We start from the raw sequence: 21,927 nt of genomic DNA, 5'->3' as shown, positions 1-21,927 counted from the left end.
CTCTCAATCGTGCACACACACACTATCGTCTCATTTTAAGCTGATACCTATCGCGCACACACTCCTTGTGTCTTTGTCACACATGCACTCCATCCTCCTCCACTCTCCCTCTCTCTCACACACACATGGGCTTTTTGCAACAACTAGCAAGATGCCCATGCGTTGCACGGAACATCAAGATGCATTTGTATGAGTAGTTTATCTTGTGGGGGAAAAGGATGAATGAGGGAAGGCCTTATTTGCAAATGTGGAGAGGGGTGTGGGTATCTTTTTGCAAAATTGCCATAGTTTCCTTCCAATCCGTCAGATATAGATCGGACGGCCTATATTGCAGGATGGCAGACACACGATCATCACCGACAATGCTTTTTATAAGAGTAGGGATAAAAAATAGAGTTGGTGATGATGGTGGGCCTGCCATCCTGCAATGTAGGTCGTCCGATTTATATCTGACGGATAGGAAGGAAAATATGGCAATTTACCCGCACTCTTCACCACATTTGCAGATAAGGCCTTCCCTCGTTCATCCTTTTCTCCCACAAGATCTTGGTGTTCCGTGCAACGCACGGGCATCTTGCTAGTAAGAGTAGAAATTAGACATATACCACTTCTCGAATCTTGAAACCAACAACATTCCTCCCTTATCTCATCAAAACCGCCAAAGGAATATATTTTGAGTGAAACATAACATATTTTTAGTGATATACGTATTTCAAAACTAGACTTTTTTTCTATCAAATCGGTGAATATGTATTAATCTACTTTGATCGTGTGGCAACGCATTGGCACACTCTAGTAGTTATTATAATTTTTTGGACACCAGACAAACGGTGGAGTACATATACGAAGAGAAGAGGCGCACGCACGCAGTCGGCCTCTCGCTGTCTCGCACACATGAGTGTTACGTAAAGGCGACGTTAACAAATAAACCCTAAAACCCTAGGTGCACGATTGCTGCATTCGCGGGTACCGGGTACGTGGTGGAGCACCTTTGTAGGAATAGTCAGCTCGCGTGATAATTTGATCCGTAGGAGTTGATGGTCGGGACCATAGGTGAACGACTTGGAGCGCGGTGGCTCGCCAGTTGCCACAGATCGAGTAGCCACATTTAAAATATCTTTTTTTAGCGGGGTTAAGAGTTCCGATTTTCAATGGCGCGTTATAAGTAGTAAGTAGTTTTTAGAACGATTGGTATGGAGCGAAAATGGAATTCATAGTACTACGTACCTCCTTGGCGTATGGTTGCATGGTTTTTTTTTGCGATGGAGGTTGTATGGGTTTATGTTGTGAGATGTTGAACCTGGTAGTTCTAGGGCAAATACTATGGTTTAGATTTAGATGCTGGTTTTCAGTAATGAAAATCGGAAGGGGAAACCCCTCTTTGATTAAAAAAAACTACTACCTCCATTCTGGTTTACTAGTCCCCATCGTACTTTGGGTCAAAGTATGTCCACGAATTTTACTTGTAAAATGTGAATGAAAAACGAGATTTTGTTATACCCAAACAAAAAAGGACTGGAGGGAGTGATTGCTCTGACACGGACACGACCTCTCATAGCGCAGGCATTGAACCGGCGCGCCGGCCAAGAGGGCCGCACTCGCTGCAGGCCCGGCTGAGCACGCCTCCTCGTCGCGTGCAACCAGCTTAAGACTGCCCCGCCTACCTTCATTGAATCCGCACATGTGCCGGCAACGGGTCCTTCCGCGAGCCGGCAGGCATTTTAGAACACAAAAAATGACTAAAATATAATTAATTTACGCATGGTCTTGACTTGTTGTGCTCGCACTGGTAGCAGGAACTAGTAGAGGATTTTCTTTATTTATAACTCTCCTCACATTTTTTTGGCTTTGAAGTGAATCATGGTTGTGGACATTATGTATGAATGTGCAGATATCTGTGAACATGAGTTTGATGTGGAAGTTGAACTTGGAATGTCGGGCTTGCGCGTGAACTATACCATGTCCAATGCTTCGTCTGTTATTGTTTGGAAAGTAATTGCTGTTATTACATGACCCGAAAAAAAACATTTTGTGCCACATCAGTAGATGCACGGACATCACAACAGGCATGCTGACTGGATAAACATTTGAACCTAGCTATTATGAAGGAAATTTTGTATTGACAACAGTTTTAGATAGCAGGAGACGCCTAACCTGCTCTACCTCTGCTAGCTTATTTCTGGCTTCTTCCATCTCTTCTTTGGCTTGGGTGAAGAGAGCATCTGATTGCTCTTTTCGCTTCTTCAGGAACTCAGCTACATTCTCAAGGGCTGCTGCACGCTTTCTTTCAGCCTTTACTAATGCCACGAGGACACGAACAGCTGACGACTCCACCTGGCTTGTGTGTAATCTAGCATCATCTGGGAATTTGCACCTTGTGTCTAATCCAGCATCATTAGGGAACTGGCACCTTGTGTGTAATCCAGCCTCATTTTGGAAACATGATCTCGAGGTTGACCATACTTCCCTCCTCGCAAGAACTGCATCCTGACATGAAGTTACTTCTTTTTTAGATCAATACTCAGAGCAACCTAGATCCATTTAGTAGAATCCAGATAAACAGAACTCGGAGAAGTGAATTCAAAAGGAAAATAAAAATAAAAACAGACTACAAGGTGAGAACACCCACTTCCTACATCAAGCTAAAAACGAAAGCATTAGGACGATTAAGACTCTTCTTATTACACATCGAAGAACACCACGCTTAAGAGAAATAGAAACTACAACATATACACATCGAAGAACACGAGGCTACACGAAAGTAATTGAAAGGGTGTTACTTACCAAAGCTCGTTTTATAGGTTCGGTGCAGCTCCTCTTTAACTTGCCATGCTCCTTGAAGATGTCCCGAATATCCCGTGTTTGGTCTTCATTGCTCCTCTGCATGTTCACACTCGTGGTTTTAAAATCTCAACATGGCAAGAAAAATATACTACTAGTAATACTCGCGCATCTTGTGGGCAACATTAAAGCACTCGTCTGCCATGTTAGAGCATCTCCAACAGAATCACAACGCGCGGCGCTTTAAAAAAGTGTTTACAGTGCTGAGATCGAGAAGTAGATACTAGAAGATTGAGGTGTTGTGCATGTTGGGGTGCAAAGAAGCACAAGCGAGAGTGGTCGCCGTATAACCTTGGATGGGGATGAATTGTGTGCTCGGGGGAGTGTGTGTGTGTGTGTGTTGTGCTGCGTGTGTCTCTGTGTGTGTGTGTGTCAGATATTGAGAGAAAACAAACCTAAGGAGAGAAATGGGTATTCACGAAGAGATTGTGCGGGCCTTGAGGTGGGCAGGGGCCGGGTGAGGGTGTCAAAATGTGCGCATGGATGCATGTGTTGCATGCGACCGTGCGAGGGACGGAAGAATCAAGAGAGATGGTTGTTGTGTTATGGATGCTCCTCTCTCTGTCTCTCTCTGTCTCCCTCTCTCTCTCTCTCTCTCACACACACACAAGTAAACTAGAAGACCGTTCTCTCATGTATACACAACGTATCGGCATCTGTCTATGTCTCACTCATGCATGATCATTTGCACATTCACACCTCTCTATGTCTGTATCACGCGCACACCGTCTCCACATTGCCCTTCCGCCACAACACACATATGGACACATACACACGTTCTCTCTCAGTCACACACACAAAATCAGTATTAAAAAAAACTAGGGCGCACCTAAAACGTCCAAATCCAAATAAACACGAACTGGAGCTAAATTCAAATATATGGAAATATTGCAACGTCAAGAAATTTCACAGGAAAAAAAAGTTGAGTAATATTCGAGGATTGTTTTCACACAAAAAAAAGGTTCGGTGGATGTCCTTCAAGCGCGACACGGTGACGCACCGTTCGATCGACCGCGCGGCCGTGGTTCACGCGCTTGCACAGGATTCCGTATCGTGGCTGTAGTACTAACTAATAAAAGCGCTGCCTAAGTCTAATGTTTATGTGTACTAGTACGGTTTTCTTTTAAGTTTGACCAACCTTATATATAAAACTAAAGTAAGCTCCCACACGCGCACTCATCAATATGCCGCCGCCGCCGTTGCGCATGCCGGCGCCCGCCTGCAACGGCCAACAATTTCTCGCCCATCACCGCCGTGTCGCCGCCATCCCTGTGCCATGAAGCCGAAGGCTCGCCCTCTCACGTCGTCTGCAGTCCCTCCTCGCGATGCCGCCGTGCTGCCAAGCACGCGAGCAGCTGGTGGAGCCGCGTCTATGCATGCAGTGTACGAAGAGGAGGACGAGCGCGTGCTCCAGCACGCCGACGAGGAGGAACTAGCGTGTCATTGTAGTCTCCGCCCGCGCGGAGGACGCGCGCATGGTGGCTGTCGCGGTGGAAGCCGGTCGCGTGCGCGTTGTGCCCGCAAACTGGATCTACCTTCAAGACCTTGAATGCCACGTGGAACCTGCAATCTGAAGGAGAAATTTGGGTCAGTCGACTCATGTGAGCCATTTGATGCAACATGGATGGCTAGAAGGGCTTCTTCCACCTCTTCTGCCGTCTTCTTCCTTCGCTCCATCGAACTTCTTTCACAAATCGACTGACCCAAATTATACTACTAGTACGAACGTATTAAGTACAATAGGAACACGAAAATACGAGCAGTAGTACCAACTGCAAGAAGAACAGTAGTAAGACATAGTACTAGTACTACTGTACGTACTAAAAAGTTCAAATAACGAGAAAGAACATAAACATAGTTCTGCTGGGGCCTCAGCACTACACACCCTTGAAAATAAACTAAGCAACTAGTCCGCTTGACACTGCAGTAGAACCAGCATGAGCGACGACACTGCCACGTACTCGGAGTCCGAGTCCACATCCTCGACTTCGTCCTCGTCAGTCTTCCTCTTCCTCTTCGCCGACGCTTCTTTGCTTGAACCGGACACTGGGCTCTGCTTCTTCATCCAACCCTTGTAGATATTTAAACAAAGGTAGGCATCCATTGCTGCGTACAGGATGTGATCTTCATCTAATGTCTTTGACTCCCATGCATGATGAAACTCGTGCTGAGGTTTCTTCAGTTTAGCGTATGAAGGATCAATCATGGCTGCTGCCAGGTTCAGCATTGAAGGTTGAGAGGAGGACACCAGGCATGCCTTCTGGAGATCGAAGGGCTGGCCTACAATGAGACCTATCTGACGCAGGACATCCCTGTTGTTCTTAAAGCCTACAGTAATGAATTTCACTCTTTTGTCCTTGAGGAAGTTCTTAAAATCCTGGCACTCAACGTCAGCATGGCATATGTGGTAGACCAAGCAAACGTTATGTACGCAAACCTGGATCACGGCGGGCTTCTTCCTCTCTTCGTCCTTTAGATCCTTCTCTCGTCCCAGGACTGTGGTGTACTCAACATCTAGCCCAGCGACCCACTCATCCGTTGAACTGTTGAACATGCGTAGGAAGCGAGCAAGCCATGCTTTCACCGTCTCGGATCCATGTGTGTAGATGACGATGAACTGATCGCCGGTGATGGCTCTAACCTGGTACTCAGCGGCGACCATGGAGATTTGGGAGGCCATGGATTTTGGAGGAGGGTTAGGAGAAGTTGAACTGTTGTACCCCGCAAAAAAAACTGGGAGCGAACTAATGTGAAAGGACGGGACGACTGGGAGTGAACTGTTGTAAGGTAGAAGACGGGGACGAGTAGGGCGTGCGAACGGCGTGGGGTTGCTGGCTTGCCCGGTGGATAAACGGCTACAAGCCCCCAAAGAGTTCTCGAGAACTATGCGGGACGCACTAGATGTCATGTCTACTAGACCCATATCATAGGCCTGACGGTATAGCTTCTGCCTGTTCGCACGCCATGCCGGCGCGTGGATGTAACTTCACTTAATTCCGTCAAACGTCGCGCCTCCCACGACCTTCGCCTCCCTCGCGCGGTCGCGCCCTTTGAGACTTCGACCGGCTACAAATGAGCAAATTTTTTTGCCTACTCCGCATGCATGATACTCCCTCTGGTCCTTTTTACTCCCGTCAACCGTTTGCAAAGTGTTTGACCAAATTTATACTTTTTATTTGAACACCACCTTATATTAATTAACCAGCCACACCAGTACACTCATTCGATACAGTATTCACCACACAGGGCGGTACGTTATTTACAAGAATACCATCTAATCTATTGCCAAAGCTATACTTAGCGATTAAGTGTGCCACCTTATTGGCCGAACGGCTAATCTTTGACAATTGAAGATTGTTGATCAACTTCGAGATGCTCAACGCTTTCATCTTCAGGTCATGCTGTCACGACCGCTTTTCCAATAAAACATTTATTGAGAAACCGATCCCTTTAACGGACCAGTAGAGAAGAATCCTTCTTACTGGTAGACAGATTCTTGATACAGAAATATCCAGGAGTACTAAATATAATACACGGTTGAGCGGAGGCTACTCAACAATTTATTACAAGCACGCCGATATTATACATAAAGGCGAATATGACACAATGGGTGTGGTGGCATAACTACTGACTCGTGATAAAAGTGCTGGTGGATATGTCACAGTGAAGTGGGTGACATGACTCCTAAATCTTACAGCTCATCGAGCGTCGGAGTGAGGCTCGAGGACTTTTATTTGGGTGGCGGAAGCGTATATAATACAAGTGACCAAATCCAGGATCGCACGGGACTGACTGGGACTCCTCTAGGCGTCAGACTCGCTATCAAACTCATCATCCATGAGATCGCCTTCGTCAACATCTGGCCAAATCAACAAGCCAGGTGAGTAGTATGAAAGTACTCGCAACATAGTTTGGACATAAGATATAACAAATGCAAACATGATGCATATGAATAGATTAATAAAGCGCACTCAGATAATAAAATAGCAATGCATGGGAAATAAAAAGGAAGTCGGGCGGTAGTCCTCCCGAAATCCCAATGTAATACTGAAGGCCAATCGAGTGTCTGAAATGACTCCTCGAAAGGGTACAAATAAATTAACGATGCCGCAGTCGGGCGTCAGGGCGACACCACATAAAGGGCTTATAATGGAATATAAACGACAGTGCGTGCCACAGTCGGACGTCTGAGCGACATCACGTAAAGGGCTTATATCAAAAGTAAATAACGAGAGTGCCACAGTGGGACGTCTGAGCGACATCACATAAAGGGCTTATATCGAAAGTAAATAACAAGAGTGCCACAGTCGGACGTCTTGAGCGACATCACAAAAAGGGCTTATATCAAAAGTAAAAAAACAAGGGTGCCACAGTCGGACGTCTGAGCGACATCACATAAAGGGCTTATATCAAAAATAAATAACAAGAGTGCCACAGTCGGACGTCTGAGCGAGATCACATAAAGGGCTTATATTTCATAACTCGATATTCCAGTAGATCATGAAGTTAATTCATTTCAAGGAAATACTCAGGTACGAAATAATAAAATGGTTAGTCCATCCACAAGAATAACATTCAACCGGGTTTTCCACTCACGCTTGTTCACCGGGGATTTCCGCGGAGGCAGACACAGGGACTGACACTGAGACTGATATGGATACTGTTTGGATACATTGACCCAGGTCCTTGACCATGGACACGGTGACTGGGAAGGTTTTGACTCTGCAGAGTTTGTACTCTTAACCACAGCCAACGGATTTCTGTAGTCACAAGGGACTAGTTCCGTTTACGGTATTTTAGGAGAAACACATCTAACCAGTACACACCCATTCCACATTCCGTTGCCAGGAATCACCCCAAGCAACGTTCAAGAAAAACCTTGAGACGGGGAGGCTACAACCTCGCGTAGCATGGGATCAAATTTATATAACGCGCTCTAAGGGGTGCCCCCCTCTCGGTCCCAACCGGAAACACCCATGCCCCCTGACCGGATGACTGGCTTTAATCCAGGGCCATGGAACCCTCATCCCAGCCCCTCTATTTGGTGTGTACGAGGAAAGAGGTTTGCAACTTACTAAACCGTATTCTTTGCAGAAAACATGTGGCAGTACGAAAAGGGGACGAACGGTAACGTGGCTCGGTCCACGTTAACGTCGGAGTTTAACGGTTGACATAAGACTGGCATGCTACAACAATACCATCTTACTACCTCTCATGTCACCACATGATCAGGTCATCTCCCATCAAAAGATCACATCAAACTATGAAGCACACGGGTATTTGCCTTGCATGCAACGAAACACTCAGCGATGCTCATATGCCATGCACAAACTGTTCAAGCAAACATGCAAAACACCCATCATATCAAAGGTTCAAACATGCTTGCCTGGTTCGGAGAAGTCGGAGTCTAGCTCGGCGAAGTTCGCGGCTCCGTCACCTCCTCCGGTATCTACGGTATAAAGAAACCGTATACTAACGTGAAAATCGTTGCGTGTATAAAATTTATTCCAAAAATTTTCCAAATAAATACTATAAAAAAAACTAGACAAAAATATAAGACTGACAAAAAAAGAATCAATCAAAAAGCATCTTTTGTTTAAAAGATATAAGGGTTTTAGTCCAAGGACTAATCTGTGATGAAGCAGAAAAGATCCAGGGGCTTGTTTGAAAAAGCAGAAAACGCTTCGGTACGAAATACGCCAGCCCAGAAAGAAAACACACTTAGCCCGAAGGCGCCTTTAGAAAACGGTTCGAAGGAGAAGAAAGAGAGGCTGCCGGGGGGGTCCCACCCGTCAGGTTCAAACTCCAACAGAGCTCGCCGGCGCCCGAAGGCTGCGGTGGTCGCCGGCGTTGTTCCAGGGCAAGGCAGGGTGATCGGAGGGTACCTACGGGTTCAGGGTGTCCTTCCGCGTCGGTGGGTGGTGGACTTGGCCGTCGGTGAGCACCACGTCGACGGTGACCTTATCTCCGGCGGACGGTGGTTCAGGCGAGGGTGGAACTCTCCGGTGGGTGCTGCAAACTCCAAATTGGTGCACGGGTTAGAGAGGTGGATGCACTAGGATGCTACTGGCATGGGTTGAGAGGCAGGGTGCACGCACTGGAGCGAATCTTGCTGGATTCCGAAGCGGGTCGAGGCGGCCGAGTTGGGGAAGAAGACTTCCCCGAGGCCTTCCCAGTGGCTTGGCGTGGTTCTTGTGGGGTGGAGTGATGGTGCGTGTTCGAGTTTGAGCTCGGGACCTCCTTTTATAGGCGATCCGAGGAGGTGGCCGTGAACGGGATAACACCGGCGAGCAATTACGGCGAGGCAGAGGTCGGGCAGGAGGTTTAGGTGGTTGGGAATCATCGTGGTGGTCCACTGGCACCGTTTCTCCGCTAAAACCTCGGTCGGGTTGGGGTAATGCTCCGGTCCTCGACGGAACGGCCGTACGGGCACGGCGGCGGCAGGGAGCGCGCTCCGTGCCTCCCAGTCCACGACGACAGCTCTACAGTGTACACAGAGGAGGGGACGGCCACGCGGTGGTCTCTTGTGGCTTGGGCGGTGCTGGACGGCGCCGTCCCACGCTGCACCTCTCTGGCAGCCGCAGCGGGCGCTGCTGCCGCCGCGCATGGGGCGATGCACCTCGGCCAACTCGCCGCCGACGCCCGCAAGCGTCCAGGCGACCTTGCAGCGCGGGGATAAGAAGGAGGAACAGGGCGCAAGGTGCCACTGCAGCTACTGGCGAGATCGACATGGCGTTCTGAAGAAAACGACACTGGCTCTGAAACTGTTTCTCTGAAACTCTGAACTTCGACAGTAACAGTGCCCCCAGGTGTTCGACGATATGATTTGGGCACGAGGAAAATTTTTCTGGAGCTGGGACTTGGTGAGGTGACCTCTTGATGCACCTAGAGGCTGCCTGAATTTTCTCAGATTTTGAGGAGAAGGAAACAAATGAATTTCACCAAATTTTGCAAATATGGCCCAAACTTGCAGCAAGCACATTTTGAAAATTTTGAACTGGAGACCAGTGGATCTTCCTGGATCTTGGTTGAGGGTTCTAAGGACTAGCCAGGGAAATTTGTTTGGAGGCAAAACTCAAAGGAGAACTACTGGTTCCTTTGTAAAACTCCAAGGGTCAAAATAGAGGACAGAAAAGGTTTTGATTAGGAATATATGGAGATAAAATCATGGGGGAGTTTAACTTGCTGGATTTGAAGTTTATCTTGACACAAAGTGGGGAGATGGATTTTGGGAGGGGGATTTCCACTTAGGTCATGGCAAGAGGAAATTTTGAAAGGGGAAGGATCACTCCATATGCCATAGGGCTATTTAAAAAAAGAAAAGATTTTCAAAAACTTTCCCAAGGAAAAACACTTGTGTTGAGTCAACACAAGATGAAAAACCTCCAAGGCCAAAGATCAAGTTTTGGATGGACTCAAGGAAAATACTTGTTATAAAAGAAATTTTTTGAGAAGGAGAGTCCTTTAGAAGAAAAATTTAATTAACCTCCTTCAAATCAAATAAAGAGTTTGATAAAACCAAATAAAATTTTTGGGTGTCACAACACCTACCCCCTTAGGAAAAATCTCGTCCCCGAGATTTCAGCTGATCCTCAAATAGATGTGGGTGCTCTGCCTGAAGAAAATCCTCTCTCTCCCATGTTGCTTCATCCTCGGTGTGATTGCTCCACTGAACTTTGAAAAATTTAATTGTTTTCTGACGGGTCCTCCTTTCAAACTCTTCCAATATTTTTATTGGCCGCTCTCTGTAGGTGAGGTCTGGTTGCACGTCAATTCTCTCATGAGATACATGCTTTTCCGGGTTGCTCACACATTTCCTCAACTGTGAGACGTGGAACACGTCGTGGACGTCTGATGGCTCTTTGGGTAGGTCTAGCTGGTAGGCTACTGTGCCTCTTCGTGCAACTACACAGAAGGGTCCAATAAATCTTGGGGCTAGCTTCCCTTTAATTTTGAACCATTGCAGGCCCCTCATAGGAGACACTTGTAGGTATACATATTCACCTGGTTCAAAGCTGACCTCACGATGTTTTCGATCGTAATAGCTCTTTTGTCGGCTTTGAGCTGTCTTGAGTCGGTCCCTGATTTGTTTAACTTTCTCCTCAGCTTCCTTGAGCATGCCTGGGCTGAAGATATGACTGTCACCTGTTTCTGACCAGTTTAATGGGGTACGACATCTCCGTCCGTACAATGCTTCAAAAGGTGCCATTTGTAGGCTGGCTTGGTAACTGTTGTTGTATGCGAACTCGGCATATGGCAAGCTTTCCTCCCAACTGGTTCCATAGGTGAGAACAGAGGCTCTCAGCATGTCTTCTAGGATTTGGTTCACGCGTTCAGTTTGTCCATCAGTCTGGGGGTGGTACGCTGTACTGAATGCTAGTTGAGTGCCCAGAGCTTGTTGTAAGTGATCCCAAAATTTAGAGACAAATTGAGTGCCCCGGTCGGATATTATAGTCTTTGGGACTCCATGCAGACAAACTATACGGGAGAGATAAAGCTTAGCAAGCTTCTAAGTGGAGTAGGTCGTCTTCACGGGAATGAAATGTGCTACCTTGGTTAGCCTATCTGTGATGACCCATATGGCATCATTTCCGCGTTGTGATCGGGGTAGTCCGACGATAAAATCCATTCCAATTTCGTCCCATTTCCACTCAGGTATCCTGTTTGGCTGTAGCAGCCCTGCTGGTTTTTGGTGCTCGGCTTTAATGTGCTGACACGAATCACAACATGCAATGAATGTGGCTTTATCCCTCTTCATACCGTGCCACCAAAATCTTTCCTGAATGTCTTTGTACATTTTGGTTCCTCCAGGGTGGATTGAATATGGGGCGGTGTGGCTTTCGGTTAGGATCTGCTGTCTGAGGTCTTCAATGTTTGGTACGCAAAGTCTATCCCTGTACCATAATACTCCCTCACTGTCTATGATGAACCCTGAAGCCTTGCCAAGGCTCATTTTTCTCTTTATACCTTCGATGCTGGGATGTCCATGCTGAGCCTTCTTAATTTGTTCCATTAGGGTGGGATGTATCTCCAGATTTGATACGTTGCCCTCCGCGACTATCACCATGTTGAGTTTGGCGAACTCCTGCTGAATTCCAGGCCTCAAGTTCTGTAGACTGTCGTTGCCCGAGCTGGGGTTCCAACTAAGAGTGTCTGCCACTACATTTGCTTTCCCTGGATGGTAGTGAATGCCTACATCATAGTCCTTGACTAATTCCAACCAGCGTCGTTGTCGTAAATTGAGCTCTGGTTGCGTGAAAATATATTTAAGGCTTTTATGATCCGTATATATTTCACAACGATTTCCCAGCAAAAAGTGCCTCCACTCTTTGAGTGCATGGATGACTGCTGCTAGCTCCAAGTCATGAGTAGGATAATTTTCTCCATGCTTCCGTAGTTGCCTGGAAGCATATGCGACAACTTTTCCGTCCTGCATCAATACGCACCCGAGGCCCTTCCGGGATGCGTCACAATACACTTCAAAACTTTTGTGTATGTCTGGCACAACCAAAACCGGTGATGTTGTTAATTTCCTCTTGAGTTCTTGGAAGCTGTTCTCGCACGCTTCAGTCCATACAAATTTCTTGTCTTTTTTGAGTAACTGTGTCATTGGTTTTGCCACGGTGGAGAATCCGTCAATAAACCTTCGGTAATATCCAGCCATTCCTAGGAAACTTCGTACATCTGTTACGTTGGTTGGTGTTTTCCAGCCAAGAACGGCCTTGACTTTTTCTGGGTCTACGGCCACGCCCTCTTGGGTCAGTACATGGCCTAGAAAACCAACCTGTCTTAGCCAAAATTCACATTTGCTAAATTTGGCGTATAATTGATGTTTCCTTAATTCTCCCAATACAATTCTGAGATGTTCAGCATGTTCTTCCGGTGTCCTAGAGTATACCAGAATATCGTCAATGAACACCACAACAAATTTGTCCATAAATTTCATAAACACTTTGTTCATGAGGTGGACGAAATATGCGGGGGCGTTCGTCAGTCCAAACGGCATTACTGTGAACTTGTATAATCCATATCTGGAGGTGAATGCTGTCTTAGGGATATCTTCTGTCCGTACCTTTAATTGATGATACCCCGATCTTAAATCAATTTTTGAGAACAACTTGGCTTGTGCGAGTTGGTCAAATAAATCATTTATCCGTGGCATCGGATATTTGTTTTTGATGGTGAACATGTTGAGAGCTCGATAGTCTATACACAATCTCAGTGTCCCATCCTTTTTCTTGGCAAATAATACTGGTGAACCCCAAGGTGAGGAGCTGGCTCGTATAAATCCTTTGTCCAGTAATTCTTTTATTTGCTTCTTTAATTCTACCAACTCGGAGGGTGCCATTCTATAAGGTTTCTTATAAATGGGGGTGGTGCCAGGTGCTAGTTCAATGCTGAACTCTATTTCCCGGTCTGGTGGCATGCCTGGTAGTTCTTCGGGAAATACGTCAGGAAACTCACACACCACTGGAACTTTTCTTAATTCTGAAATGTCCACCTTGTTTAACTTTGGTTGCCGTGACCTTGGTCTTTCTTGAGCCGCAACTTTTATTGTCTTGCTGTGATGGTGAGTGAGGATTACAGTCCGATTGAAGCAGTCGATAAACCCCTTGTTGGTGGTTAACCAGTCCATTCCTAGGATAACATCCAGTCCTTTATTTTCCAACACGATGAAATTCGCCTGAAACTTTAGTCTTTCAAACTCAATAATCACACCTTGGCAGTAACTCTGAGTGATCTGCTTATTCCCGGGGGACTTGATGATCATGGACTTTTTCAAAGGAAGTATCGGAAAACCATGTTGCAAAACAAAACTCTTCGAAATGAACGAGTGAGAAGCTCCAGAATCAAACAAAACCGTGGCAGGTATTGTGTTGACAGGGAACGTACCGAGTACGATGTCTGGGGCATTTTGTGCTTCCTCCTTGGTCACATGGTTCAAGTGACCCTTCTTGTGATTGTTGTTGGGGTTGAAGTTGTTACGCCTGGGGGCTGGATTATTTCCACCATTTTCGGCTTGGGGGCCGAGTTCCTTGGTTTTGGGCACTGTTTGGCATAGTGCCCTTCCTCTCCGCAAGCATAGCAAGTAACACCTGGGCGGTACGTAAAGTCCTTGTCCCTTGAATGAAAATGTTTGGTTGGCCTTAGAGCAGTGGCCGTGGAATTTCTCGCTTCATTCCTCTGAACATCAGTCTTGCTCCGGTTGTTGCGAGCATGAGTTGTCTTGTCCCTTTTTCGCTTGCGAATATCCTCCAGGCTGCGGTGCTCATTCTCCAATGTAATAGCCTTGTCAACCAGTGTTTTGAAATCTGGAAAGGTGTGTACGACCAGTTGGCATTTAAGTGCTGGCGCTAGGCCATCCAAATTTTTTTCCATCCTGTTATTCTCAGTCATATGCTCATCGTAGGCATAACGAGATAGTTGAGTAAACTGATTGTTGTACTCAGTCACTGTCATGCCTCTCTGCTTGAGGTCGTCAAACTCCCTTTTCTTGATCTTTATAATGCTCCTGGGGATGTGCGCCCCACGAAAACCTTCCTTAAACTCTTCCCAGGTGATGTTATGTTCATTGGGGTGCATGTGTAGAAAATTTTCCCACCATGCTGCAGCTGCTCCAGTGAGGTAGTGAGGTGCATAAAGCACCTTCTCACGATCAGAACATTGTGCAATAATCAACTTCCTTTCGATGTCTCGAAGCCAATCATCGGCCTCAAGCGGCCTATCAGTGTGAGCGAACGTTGGAGGACGTGTCTTTTGTAGTTCAGACAACTTGGAATGCGGTTGGTATGGCTCACGGTGATTTCCCATATTGATAACGTGATTCATCATTTCTTGGTGCTGCTGCTGGCTTTGTTCGAAAAGGCGGCATACTTGAGAAAATGCTGCGTCGCTGCCCTGCTGACTAGACTGCCCCTGTGTGAAGTTGTTGCTTGTCTGGGTCCCATAAACTTCTTCCGGTGGATTTGGCATGGAACGAGTCCAGGGACGAGGCATTTTCCACTCTGGGGTATTTTTTTGCAAAACTCATGAGAAGAACTGTGTGGCACAAGGAAATTTTTGCAAAGGCGAAAATTTAAAAGACCTCAAGATTTTTCAAGAAAAATACTTGATTGCGCACGGAGAAGGACTGCTCAGTACATATCTTACACGCGAGTCGTAATTATATAATACATCACTCAGGATGTGCGTACACATTCCTGACATGTTATTTAGGCTAGTGCACTTCTCCGAGTTCCTACATGATGCGCACACACACTATTTCTCACCAAACCTATGTACATATAAACATATCATACAAGCGGGTACATCACACGGCTGCTAGGCGCACTCAGTCGGAGATGGTGAAAACTTCCTTCTGTCTGCCGAGGGTGAGACCCAGTGGTGCAGGAGACTCAACCTCCTCCTCCTCCCTAATAGGCTCCAGGCGCGTAGCACTGCGTTGAGGAGTTGGTGCGGGTGCGACAGGCGGTGCAGCTCTACTTGGAGTAGGAGCAATGACTTGGTCAAACTCCTCAGTGGTAGGCAGACGGCGAGCGGTGGCTAAAATGGCAGGTGCATAGGATGCCGAGGACGAGACGAAAGTCAGCGGCAGTGCCATGTGGAGAAGCTCCCTCCTGTTGGCAGAACAGACCTGGACTGAGTCCATACGGGCAGTCACAAGGTCGTCCACGAGGTTGTCGAAAGCTGCCTCCAGAGCTTTGAGATACTCAACAAGCATCTCGATAGCCTCATCTCTCTCTCCCCTATGGCAGGCGAATGCATAGTAACAAGTATATGGCACATGGCATGGGAGGTAGCGGTAGCGACGAGTCTTCATCGTAGGAAGAACATCCCGAAGACGAGCTATCGCCTCATGGGCGGCCATCTGCATGGCATGCCTCTCCGTAGGCATGGCCCTCCCCACAAAACGGAAGTGGCGAGATGCAGAACGTCCTCCCTTGAATTGCACCACGGCCTGGTGCATAGACACGTCGTCGCAGAGCTTGTGCTGGTAAAGTGTGAACTCTGGACAAGTCGACGGCCCGATCGTGACCTTGGTGATGGAGACGAGAAGCTTGACAAACCCCTCAGGCACATTGGCGAACACCCGCGACTCGCAGTCGTTGCCAGCCATCTGCAAAAGTAGGCAAAAATTCTGAGTAGTCAAATCATAAATTTATGATGACCAACAGAAAATAGCTACATTTGCAAAATGCTGAAAAAGCACTAAAAACGCTAATAACCGATTAGCGATCGCACCTAGTGGCTTCCTACAGTCAGCCTGGCTCTGATACCAAGTTTGTCACGACCGGTTTTCCAATAAAACATTTATTGAGAAACCGATCCCTTTAACGGACCAGTAGAGAAGAATCCTTCTTACTAGTAGATAGATTCTTGATACAGAAATATCCAGGAGTACTAAATATAATACACGGTTGAGCGGAGGCTGCTCAACAATTTATTACAAGCACGCCGATATTATACATAAAGGCGAATATGACACAATGGGTGTGGTGCCATAACTACTGACTCGTGATAAAAGTGGTGGTGGATATGTCACAGTGAAGTGGGTGACATGACTCCTAAATCTTACAGCTCATTGAGCGTCGGAGTGAGGCTCGAGGACTTTTATTTGGGTGGCGGAAGCGTATATAATACAAGTGACCAAATCCAGGATCGCATGGGACTGACTGGGACTCCTCTAGGCGTCGGACTCGCTATCAAACTCATCATCCATGAGATCGCCTTCGTCAACATATGGCCAAATCAACAAGCCAGGTGAGTACTATGAAAGTACTCACAAGATAGTTTGGACATAAGATATAACAAATGCAAACATGATGCATATGAACAGATTAATAAAGTGCATTCAGATAATAAAATAGCAATGCATGGGAAATAAAAAGGAAGTCGGGCGGTAGTCCTCCCGAAATCCCAATGTAATACTGAAGGCCAATCGAGTGTCTGAAATGACTCCTCGAAAGGGTACAAATAAATTAACAATGCCGCAGTCGGGCGTCAGGGCGACACCACATAAAGGGCTTATAATGGAATATAAACGACAGTGCGTGCCACAGTCGGACGTCTGAGCGACATCACGTAAAGGGCTTATATCAAAAGTAAATAACGAGAGTGCCACAGTCGGACGTCTGAGCGACATCACATAAAGGGCTTATATCGAAAGTAAATAACAAGAGTGCCACAGTCGGACGTCTTGAGCAACATCACATAAAGGGCTTATATCAAAAGTAAAAAAACAAGGGTGCCACAGTCGGACGTCTGAGCGACATCACATAAAGGACTTATATCAAAAATAAATAACGAGAGTGCCACAGTCGGACGTCTGAGCGACATCACGTAAAGGGCTTATATTTCATAACTCGATATTCCAGTAGCTCATGAAGTTAATTCATTTCAAGGAAATACTCAGGTACGAAATAATAAAATGGTTAGTCCATCCACAGGAATAACATTCAACCGGGTTTTCCACTCACGCTTGTTCATCGGGGATTTCCGCGGAGGCAGACACAGGGACTGACACTGAGACTAATATGGATACTGTTTGGATACATTGACCAAGGTCCTTGACCATGGACACGGTGACTCGGAAGGTTTTGACTCTGCAGAGTTTGTACTCTTAACCACAGCCAACGGATTTCTGTAGTCACAAGGGATTAGTTCCGTTTACGGTATTTTAGGAGAAACACATCTAACCAGTACACACCCATTCCACATTCCGTTGCCAGGAATCACCCCAAGCAACGTTCGAGAAAAACCTTGAGACGGGGAGGCTACAACCTCGCGTAGCATGGGATCAAATTTATATCGCGCGCTCTAAGGGGTGCCCCCCTCTCGGTCCCAACCGGAAACACCCATGCCCCCTGACCGGATGACTGGCTTTAATCCAGGGCCATGGAACCCTCATCCCGGCCCCTCTATTTGGTGTGTACGAGGAAAGAGGTTTGCAACTTACTAAACCGTATTCTTTGCAGAAAACATGTGGCAGTACGAAAAGGGGACGAACGGTAACGTGGCTCGGTCCACGTTAACGTCGGAGTTTAACGGTTGACATAAGACTGGCATGCTACAACAATACCATCTTACTACCTCTCATGTCACCACATGATCAGGTCATCTCCCATCAAAAGATCACATCAAACTACGAAGCACACGGGTAGTTGCCTTGCATGCAACGAAACACTCACCGATGCTCATATGCCATGCACAAACTGTTCAAGCAAACATGCAAAACACCCATCATATCAAAGGTTCAAACATGCTTGCCTGGTTCGGAGAAGTCGGAGTCTAGCTCGGCGAAGTTCGCGGCTCCGTCACCTCCTCCGGTATCTACGGTATAAAGAAACCGTATACTAACGTGAAAACCGTTGCGTGTATAAAATTTATTCTAAATTTTTTCCAAATAAATACTATAAAAAACTAGACAAAAATATAAGACTGACAAAAAAAGAATCAATCAAAAAGCATCTTTTGTTTAAAAGATATAAGGGTTTTAGTCCAAGGACTAATCTGTGATGAAACAGAAAAGATCCAGGGGCTTGTTTGAAAAAGCAGAAAACGCTTCGGTACGAAATACGCCAGCCCAGAAAGAAAACACACTTAGCCCGAAGGCGCCTTCAGAAAACGGTTCGAAGGAGAAGAAAGAGAGGCTGACGGGGGGGTCCCACCCGTCAGGTTCAAACTCCAACAGAGCTCGCCGGCGCCCGAAGGCTGCGGTGGTCGCCGGCGTTGATCCACGGCGAGGTAGGGTGATCGGAGGGTACCTACGGGTTCAGGGTGTCCTTCCGCGTCGGTGGTTGGTGGACTTGGCCGTCGGTGAGCACCACGTCGACGGCGACCTTATCTCCGGCGGACGGTGGTTCGGTCGAGGGTGGAACTCTCCGGTGGGTGCTGCAAACTCCAAATTGGTGCGCGGGTTAGAGAGGTGGATGCACTAGGATGCTACTGGCATGGGTTGAGAGGCGGGGTGCACGCACTGGACCGAATCTTGCCGGATCCCGAAGCGGGTCGAGGCGGCCGGATTTGGGGAAGAAGACTTCCTCGAGGCCTTGCCAGTGGCTTGGTGTGGTTCTTGTGGGGTGGAGTGATGGTGCGTGTTTGAGTTCGAGCTCGGGACCTCCTTTTATAGGCGATCCGAGGAGGTGGCCGTGAACGGGATAACGCCGGCGAGCAATTACGGCGAGGCAGAGGTCGGGCAGGAGGTTTAGGCGGTTGGGCATCATCGTGGTGGTCCACTGGCACCGTTTCTCCGCTAAAACCTCGGTCGGGTTGGGGTAATGCTCCGGTCCTCGACGGAACGGCCGTAAGGGCACGACGGCGGCAGGGAGCGCGCTCCATCCCTCCCAGTCCACGATGACGGCTCTGCAGCATGCACAGAGGAGGGGACGGCCACGCGGTGGTCTCTGGTGGCTTGGGCGGTGCTGGACGGCACCGTCCCACGCTGCGCCTCTCTGGCAGCCGCAGCGGGCGCTGCTGCCGCCGCGCATGGGGCGATGCACCTCGGCCAGCTCGCCGCCGACGCTCGCAAGCGTCCAGGCGACCGTGCGGCACGGGGATAAGAAGGAGGAACAGGGCGCAAGGTGCCACTGCAGCTACTGGCGAGATCGACATGGCGTTCTGAAGAAAACGACACTAGCTCTGAAACTGTTTCTCTGAAACTCTGAACTTCGATAGTAACAGTGCCCTCCAGGTGTTCGACGATATGATTTGGGCACGAGGAAAAATTTTCTGGAGCTGGGACTTGGTGAGGTGACCTCTTGATGCACCTAGAGGCTTCCTGAATTTTCTCAGATTTTTAGGAGAAACAAACAAATGAATTTCACCAAATTTTGCAAATATGGCCCAAACTTGCAGCAAGCACATTTTGAAAATTTTGAACTGGAGACCAGTGGATCTTCCTGGATCTTGGTTGAGGGTTCTAAGGACTAGCCAGGGAAATTTGTTTGGAGGCAAAACTCAAAGGAGAACTAGTGGTTCTTTTGTAAAACTCCAAGGGTCAAAATAGAGGACAGAAAAGGTTTTTGATTAGGAATATATGGAGATAAAATCATGGGGGAGTTTAACTTGCTGGATTTGAAGTTTATCTTGACACAAAGTGGGGAGATGGCTTTTGGGAGGGGGATTTCCACTTAGGTCATGGCAAGAGGAAATTTTGAAAGGGGAAGGATCACTCCATATGCCATAGGGCTATTTAAAAAAAAGAAAAGATTTTCAAAAACTTTCCCAAGGAAAAACACTTGTGTTGAGTCAACACAAGATGAAAAACCTCCAAGGCTAAAGATCATGTTTTGGATGGACTCAAGGAAAATACTTGTTATAAAAGAAATTTTTTGAGAAGGAGAGTCCTTTAGAAGAAAAATTTATTTAACCTCCTTCAAATCAAATAAAGAGTTTGATAAAACCAAATAAAATTTTTGGGTGTCACACACGCATAGGAGACCTGTCATAGTCCCCTGATGCAAGAGACGCTACCACAAAAGCGCAATCAGTCTCTAAATATACAGGATTATGAAGAGAAATACCTATGTAGAGACCGGCAATGCAAGCCCTAAGCTCCGCCTCCTCCACGCTTTGACAGGCATCAATGAAATCCCACGACCAAATTTATACTAAAAATATCAATATCTACAATACTGATTATAATGAGTATAAGAACTATATTTTACAATGAGTGTAAAAATATTGATTTGACATTGTGAATGTTGACACATTTTTCTATAAGTCTGGTGAAAGTAGAGGTACATTGACTTCAGACAAAACTTAAATGCACAATGCAGACTAGTTCCTCCGTCCAGGTGCGTGCCATGTCCTATCTTGTCATCACAACAAGGTTAGCTATTAGGCTGGCCATAGTGGGGGTAACATAAGTAGTATCATGCACTTGGGACTCGCAAACATGCTAATGTGGTAGGCAATTAAAGAAGAGAGAGATGGTTATAGTAACATAGGTAGATACCGTAACATAATAAATGTGATGCTACTATGTGTCATGCATGGCAATAAATGAGACCACCTATGATACTAATCTATGATACTATGCACTATAGAGGTAGTAACATAGACTAGTAACATATGCATGTTACTAGTCTAAGTTACTCCCCACTATGACCAGCCTTAGAGTACCACTACCTCCCTTCTAGTTTAAAGGGCTCGATTCAAAAATTTCACCTACTCTTAGCAAGATAGTAGAGGTGGTGGAATAGTTTTTGAAGTCTGCAAAAGTACTCAACTAGTGATGTCGTTCTTCACAAAAAAATGTGTTTACCAATGCATGCATGAACACTAGTTACTCTAATCCCCCTCTCTTCTTTAATTCTTTGCCACATCAGCATGTTTGCTATTCTCGTGTGCATGATACCAGCTAAGATACCACCATTATGGCCAGCCTTAATCATCGCATGCAATAATTTAGTGCACCTTGAAATATGAACATGTGTGGGGCGTGTATGTTTTTAATGACTTGAGACTATACCTAGCCCGGCATGCAAGATGACTTATTATGCACCGTTCCCCATACCTGCAGGAAGCCCATTCGTCTCCAAATCTTTTCCTCTCCATGTGTGGAAACAATATGCCTGCCAAACTCTCCTTCTCCCTCCGGCGGTCCCACCACTCCACCCCGTGTGAAAAAATCTGCATGCAAGACTCTCCTCCCCCCACGCTCGTCCAATCCTTTGTGACCAGCAATATTTCCACCCCTTCGCTCCCCCGTAATTTACTCCAACAAATATGCCCACGTAGCTGTTACTTAACTGCAGGTGCATTGGGTCACTGACATATGGGCCCAACAGGGGTCTGGCCCACATGTTAGTGACGCAACTGGACCTGCAGTTAAGTCAGTGCAGCTCAGTCCATATCTTACGTAGGTGTGCCATTGCTCGCTATAAATACTGCGCCTCCCACAACATCGCTATCTCCTCCCCTCACGTTCACGTTCATCGCTATCTCCTCCCCCTCCCTCTCACGTCGACCACCATGGCATCGCCCCTCCCAAGCCCTAGGATCCCCTCGCTGCACCGCGCGGACGGTCACGCGTCGCCGTTCCGTTCCTCGCCGCCACTAGTCGAGGAGGACACGTCGGTGTTC

Source organism: Triticum aestivum, chromosome 2D (assembly GCF_018294505.1).
Source record: "Triticum aestivum cultivar Chinese Spring chromosome 2D, IWGSC CS RefSeq v2.1, whole genome shotgun sequence".
Lineage (NCBI taxonomy): Eukaryota > Viridiplantae > Streptophyta > Magnoliopsida > Poales > Poaceae > Triticum > Triticum aestivum.
The sequence above is the reverse complement of the archived record's forward strand: the minus strand, read 5'-3'. Positions refer to the sequence as shown.